This window comes from Lithobates pipiens, unplaced genomic scaffold (genome assembly GCF_037356315.1).
Source record: "Lithobates pipiens isolate NorthernLeopardFrog02 unplaced genomic scaffold, aLitPip1_a1.2 Scaffold_23, whole genome shotgun sequence".
NCBI lineage: Eukaryota > Metazoa > Chordata > Amphibia > Anura > Ranidae > Lithobates > Lithobates pipiens.
The window spans coordinates 69,693,199-69,700,523 of NW_027507785.1; positions in this window are offsets into that span (position 1 = coordinate 69,693,199).

Here is a 7,325-nt window from a genome sequence, read left to right on the forward strand (position 1 = left end):
GAAATTCCATCAGCAAAAGTCCGATGTGAGTTTTTGGTTGGAAATTCTGTGTGCATATTCCATCGGACTTTTGCTGGTGGAATTTCCGCCAGCAAAAGATTGAGAGCAGGTTTTCTATTTTTCTGACAGAAAAAGTTCCAATTGGAAATTCAGATTTTCTGTAGCAATTCGGACGCGCAAAATTCCTAAGCATACTCAAACAATTTGACGCATGCTCGGAAACTTTAAACTTAATTTTCTCATCTCATCTTAGTGTTGTACATCACCACGTTCCTGATGGATGAAAGTTCCGAGAACTTTTGTGTGACCGTGTATCAGGGCTGGACTGGGACAAAAATTTGGCCCTGGACTTCATCCAGACCAGCCCACTTTAATTTTGCAAACAAGCACAAAAAAACTGTATATAAAACAATACACAATACATAAGAAGCATAACATAAGGAGTCCTCACTAACCTCTTCTATTATTTCACTTATTCTCCACTGTATTTTTCTCATCTTTCTCACATCACTGGGTGAAGTTGAGGGTGAGCCGCTCAGCCATTACTTTGTCACTGAAACCGGCCCACTGAGCCATCGGCCCACCGGGAAACTCCCTGTAGTCCCAATGGCCAGTACATGCCTGCCGTGTATATGCAAGCCAAGCTTGAGCAGAATTCCATCGGAAAAACCATCCAAGATTTTTCAGACGAAAACTCAGATGGTGTGTACGGGGCATTAGTCTTTTGACTTAAATGGCATTTTAGTTTTAGTCGTATTTCAGTCATCTTAATTGTTTTTCATTTTAGTCGACAAAATTAACACTGCCTGACATTATTGCACTGTAAAGCCTGCCATAGACAGACCCAAATTTGGCTGGTTCATCAGGGACTGGCCGAATTCCGATCCATCTATGGGGCAGGAGTACTGAGAGGCTGGCCCCTCCCACCAGCCATGATCTGCCTGCATTGCATAAAGAAGCATGGAGACCCAGGGAAGATGTCACTGGGTCTGAAATATAGTGCAATGCATCCGGAAAGTATTCAGACCACTTCTTTTTTCCACATTTTGTTATGTTACAGCCTTATTCCAAAAAGGATTAAATTAATTATTATCCTCAAAATTTTACAAATGATATCCATAATGATGTCATGAAAGAAGTTTGTTTAAATCTTTGCAAGTTTATTAAAAATAAAAAACAAAAAAATTCTCATGTACGTTAAGTATTCACAGCCTTTGCTCAATACTTTTGTTGAAGCCCCTTCGGCACCAATTAAAGCCTCAAGTCTTTTTGAGTATGATGCTACAAGCTTGGCACACCTATTTTTGGCCAGTTTCTCCCGTTCTTCTTTGTAGGACCTCTCAAGCTCCATCAGGTTGGATGGGGAGCGTCGGTGCACAGCCATTTTAAGATCTCTCCAGAGTATTAAATTTAAGTGGCCCAGCTCTGGCTGGGCCACTTAAGGATATTCACAGAGATGTCCCGTAGCCACTCCTTTGTTATCTTGGTTGTGTGCTTAGGGACGTGGTCCTGTTGGAAGATGAACCATCTCCCCAGTCTGAAGTCCAGAGCGCTCTGGAGCAGTTTTTTTTTATCAAGGATGTCTCTGTTCTTTGCTGCATTCATCTTTCCCTCCATCCTGACTAGACTCCCAGTTCCTGCCGCTGAAAAAGATCCCCACAGCACGGTGCTGCCACCACCATGCTTCACTGTAGGGATGGTATTGGTCAGGTGATGAACGGTGCCTGGTTTCCTCCAGACATTGCGCTTGTCATTCAGGCCAAAGAGTTCAATATTTGTTTTATCAGACCAGAGAATTTTGTTTCTCATAGTCTGAGAGTCCTTCAGGTGCCTTTTGGCAAACTCCAGACAGGCTGACATGTGCCTTTTACTGAGGAGTGGCTTCCGTCTGGCCACTCTACTATACAGGCCTGATTGGTGGAGTGCTGCAGAGATGGTTGTTCTTCTGGAAGGTTCTTCTCTCTTCACAGAGAAATGCTGGGTTCTTGGTCACCTCCCTAAGGCCCTTCTCCTCCCATCGCTCAGTTTGGCCGGGTGGCCGCTCTAGGAAGAGTCCTGGTTTGTTCCAGACTTCTTCAATTTACAGATGATGGAGGCCACTGAGCTCATTGGGACTTTCAATGCTGCAGAAATGTTTCTGTACCCTTCCCCAGATCTGTGCTTCCATACAATCCTGTCTCGGAGGTCTACAGACATTTCCTTGGACTTCATGGCTTGGTTTGTGCTCTGACATGCACTGTTACCTGTGGGACTTTATATAGACAGGTGTGCGCCTTTCCAGATCATGTCCAATCAACTGAATTTACAACAGGTGGACCCCAATCGAGTTGAAGAAACATCTCAAGGATGGTCAATGGAAACAGGAGGCACCTGAGCTCAATTTTGAGTGTCATGGCAAAGACTGTGACTACTTATGATATACATGGAATTTTTTTTTTTTTTATAAATTTGCAAAGATTTCAAACAAACTTCTTTCACGTTGTCATTACGGGGTATTGTTTGTAGGATTTTGAGGAAAATAATAAATGTAATCAATTTTGGAATAAGGCTGTAACAAAATGTGGAAAAACTGAAGCACTGTGAATACTTTCCGGGTGCACTGTATGTAATTCAAATTGAAAGGTTTTATTTAAAAATGTCTTTAGCATTTTGATGAAGGGAGAAGGGAAGCAGACCCATCAGGGTCACCATACATTTTACAACGTAACCATACAATCAATATTAAATTTACCAAAACTATAAAGACCTAGCTAAACTATTTAAGCGATCTGTGTCCCATCAGGCAGGCCCTTGCACTACATATTAGTGGGTAGATTTAAAGGAGATTGTACAATCAGGCAGGCCCCTGCACTACATAGTTGTTGGTAGATTTATAGGAAATTGTACAATCAGGTTGTAACGTGTGTGGTGAGCTTAGAGCAGCTGCGTTGGCTATTTACAAGATTATCGGTGAACAAAATCCGGCATCAATCCAAGTGCCACGATGAAGCGTTAAAAAAAAAAAAAATCCCTGTACCCTATCATTTATAGATTGGTTGTGTTCCAGTGGGCGTCCATAATAATCAGGACAAGACGGCGTTGGCGCGGGAAGATTCCTCGTCCTCCCAGGATCGGGGGGGGGAATGCCTCTCTGGAACGTGTTTGTCTTCTGGAGTGTGGAGAGGCCTCCCGCTGCGGCTGTAAATAGCCTGTTATTCTAACGCACAGCGGGAGGCTTATCCCAAAGCCAAGAACGACAAAGGACAATCGCTCACACCCAGCGCGGACAATTCCGGATAATCGAGCCCTGTTTATGCCGGTAAACGTTGCCAATACATAGAAGGCAGGATTGTGGAGCACAATGCACGGCTGGAGCTCTGCGAGTCGGGCCATAAACAGACAGATGTAGCCGGAGAATGGTGGGCGGCAAAACATCTGCTCACGCTCCAATGCATCGCCACGCCGTCCGCGACCGCAGGAGTCGTCCCCTTTGACATCAGAGAAGCATAAGCGTTGCTAATTGGAGATGTGGAGGTCTGATCCGGCGGGGGGGGGAGAGAACGCAACGCACATATGGTAAAATGCGTCCAGAATTAGGTGACTTCCTGATGATCGGTGATTACTTCCATAAAGCTTCCCGTTGAGATGGAACATCTCTGCCGGTCTGAATTATTCATTATCCCCCCCCCCAGGGAATCCCTACCCAGCCTCATCATTAATAAGAATCGCACTGTAAAGCCAAGTTTAGGTGTGCAGTTGGGGGGCTGTTATAAACAGGTGGTTAAGTCGCGTTTTTAGCAACCCCTAAAAAAATGCCCCCCCCCGTAATGCTACAATGGCTTTGCTCTTAGACAGGGCCGGGACAAGGTCATCTAGAGCCCCGGTGCAAATATGCCAAATTGTACCCATCCCCTAGATATAAAAAGTATTATACATTGGTGAAAAATTCCCCCCCCCCCCAAAAAAATTGAGCACTAATCTGCATGTTTACCCCTTAAGCAGAAATTCCCCCTCCTTCCAGTACAAATCCACCCCCTACTGAAATCCCCCCTCCCAGCACAAATCTTTGCCTCCCTATCCCCCAGAGCCCCAGGGTGAACATGCTAAATTGCATCCCCCAAGATATGAGTATTATGCATCAGCAAACCCTCCCCCCACCCCCCCCCCAAAAAAATGAGCACTGATCTAACTAACCCCATCCCCAAGAAGCATTATACGTCAGCAAAAAATATTTGAGCACTAATCTGCATGCTTACCTCATAAGCACGAATTCCCCCACCTTCCAGTACAAGTCCACCCCCATACTGAAATCACCCCTCCCACCACAAATCTTTGCCCCTCCCATCTCCCAGAGCCCTGGGGCAAACATGCCAAATTGCCCCCCCCCCCCATTCCCAAGATGTATAAGCATTATACATCAGCAAAAATCCCCCCCCCCCAAAAAAAAATTGAGCACTAATCTACATGCTTACCCCTTAAGCACAATTTCCCCTCTTCCCAGTACAAATCCACCCCCCTACTGAAATCCCCCTCCCAGCACAAATCTCCCCCCCCCCCCCCCCGAGCCCCGGGGCGAACATGCCAAATTGCATCCCCCTATCCCCAAGATGTGTGAGCATTATGCTTCAGCCAAAATACCCACCCCCCCCCCAAAATATAAATTGAGCACTAATCTGCATGCTTAACCCCCCTAAGCATAAATTCTCACTCCTCCCAGTACAAATCCGCCCCCTTCCCAGTACAAGTCTTTGCTCCCCAGAGCCCCAGGTCAAATCCCCAATTTCAAATTGTAGCACAATTCCCTCCTCCCAAATTTTCCGTCCTGGCACAACTACCCCCCAATCATCCCTACTAGCATTTTCTAACACAAATACCCCCTCCTATCACAAATTCTCATACCCCTCTTAAAGTGGAATTCTGCCAAAAAAAAAAATTAAAGTCAGCAGCTACAAAAAGTGTAGCGGCTGACATTTAATAATCAGACACTTACCTGTCCCACGGTCCAGCGATGCGGGCGCACGAAGCCCCGCTCCTCTCCTCCACCTCTCCGAGGAGCCGGCATCCTTACTGTGGCCGCACAGCCGGACACGCACTGTGCATGCGCGAGCCATGACGTGTCCCAGAAGATTGCAGGGAGGGAGAGGTAAACTTCCTTCTAGCGTTGTGGAGCCCAGGGAGGAAGTGGGAGCTGAATGTCCCCAAAAAAGAGGGTATCCCCCCCCCCACCAAAATGACATTCCAAATGTGGCATGTCAGGGGGTCACCTTCAATTAAAGCAGAAGTTCCATTTTTGGGTGGAACGCCACTTTAATACAAATCACAACTCCTAGCACACCTCCCCAAATTTCCTCTCCTAGAACAATTCTTACTCCCTGCCACCCCCAAATTTCCCCTCCCAACACAACACCCCTCCCCCCCAATCACCACATGGTGCGCTCACATACCACCGTACTCCGGGGCAGCCACCCCTCCTTTTCTTTACCAAAAATAGGTAGAATACATATCGGCCTAAACTGATGAAGAAATTCATTTTTTTCAATTTTTTGGGGGGATATTTATTATAGCAATGAGTATGAACAGCGATCTGTCATCTCCCCTACACAGTCTCCTCCCCCCTTCAGTTAGAACACACACTAGGGAACACAATTAACCCCTTCACTGCCAGTGACATTTTTAGAGTAATCAATGCATTTTTATAGCATCGATCGCTGTATTAATGCCAGTGGTCCCAAAAATGTGCCAATTGTGTCCGCCATAATGTCGCAGATCGCTGCCATTACTACTAAAAAAAATAATAATAATTATAATAAAAATGCCATAAAACTATCCCCTATTTTGTAGACGCTATAACTTTTGTGCAAACCAATCAATATGTGCTGCGATTTTTTTTCTTTACCAAAAATATGTAGAAGAATACGTATCAGCCTAAACTGACGAAATTTTTTTTAAAAATATTTTTGTTGGATATTTATTATAGCAAAAAGTAAGAAATATTGATTTTTTTCTAAATTGGCACTTTTTTTGTTTATAGCGCAAAAAATAAAAACCGCAGAGGTGATTAAATACCACCAAAAGAAATCTCTATTTGTGGGGAAAAAAAGACAACAATTTTTGTTTGGGTGCAACGTCGCACGACTGCGCAATTGTCAGTTAAATCTACACATTGCCAAATCGCAAAAAAGGCTTTGGTCAGGAAGGGGGGTAAAATCTTCCAGGGCTGAAGCGGTTAAGGGGGAAAATCCTTCCGGGGCTGAAGTGGTTAAAAAAAAAAAAAGACAAATATGGTGGGGGGTACAACCAGCCTGCCGGATTCACTTGGGTTTGTTGCTAATGGCGGCCATAGCCGCTAGTGATAATCACAGTCTTCTCCCCGCGGGGTGCTGGCTACCCACACCGGACCGCCGGGAGCAGACAATAGCTTGAGGAATTCCCCTGTCGGCAATGTTGATGGAGAAATTGTGCAAATTTATTTTCAGCGACCTGTTGTTGCTGGAAAGAAAATCGCACCATCTATGGCCTGCCTTAGTTGGCTTAAGGACGTGGTATCATAAACAATTGCTGTGGTTTTATTTGTTTGCCCTTGTTGCATCTCAGTGCTGCTGATCTCCTGAAGCCACTTTGCAGACACTTCTGTCTACATACACCCTTGGGGGGACTGCATAGTTCAGGATGGGTTTCCTGATGGTGACAACAGTGAAGCATGTCTGTGTAATGTGCGTTAAAACCAATTTCACCAAAACAGGGTGACAACACAAGAGCACAATTAGGAGACAGGGAAAGAGTGTTGTCACCCTACAACAGGAAGTGCCTGGACAAGGACCTTCATGGCAGGATCACCCGGCATTAGTTTAAAAAAAACTAAATATTTAGGGCTAGTGCACACCGGAACACGGTTCGGGAAACTTGTGTTCCGTGCGCATTTCCCCCAGCGCGGTAAAAACGCACTGGGTGTGCGATCTGCACCCAAATGCAGATTGCAAACGCAATGTGTTTACCTGCACTAGATCGCATTGTATCACAGCACCATGAGATCCGGTGCAGTGCATTTTTGAAAAGCAATGCAGGCACTACTTTTGGTGCGATTTCAACCCATGCAAATGAATAGGCTGAAAACGTCACCGCACTGAGTTGCAAAGGAATCGCACAGGAATGCGAACCGCGTTGCTGTGCGATTCAGCTGTCCAGCAAAAAACGATAGTTTAAAATCACTTTAAGCATGCAATGTGAAGATTTGAAGGTAGGACTATTTGTGGAGGGGGGGGGGGGGGGGGCAGATGGCTCTCTTGTGATGTGTGTTGATGTTATGTCCCTCAACCTTTTTTACTGCACCCCCAGATCAGACAGTC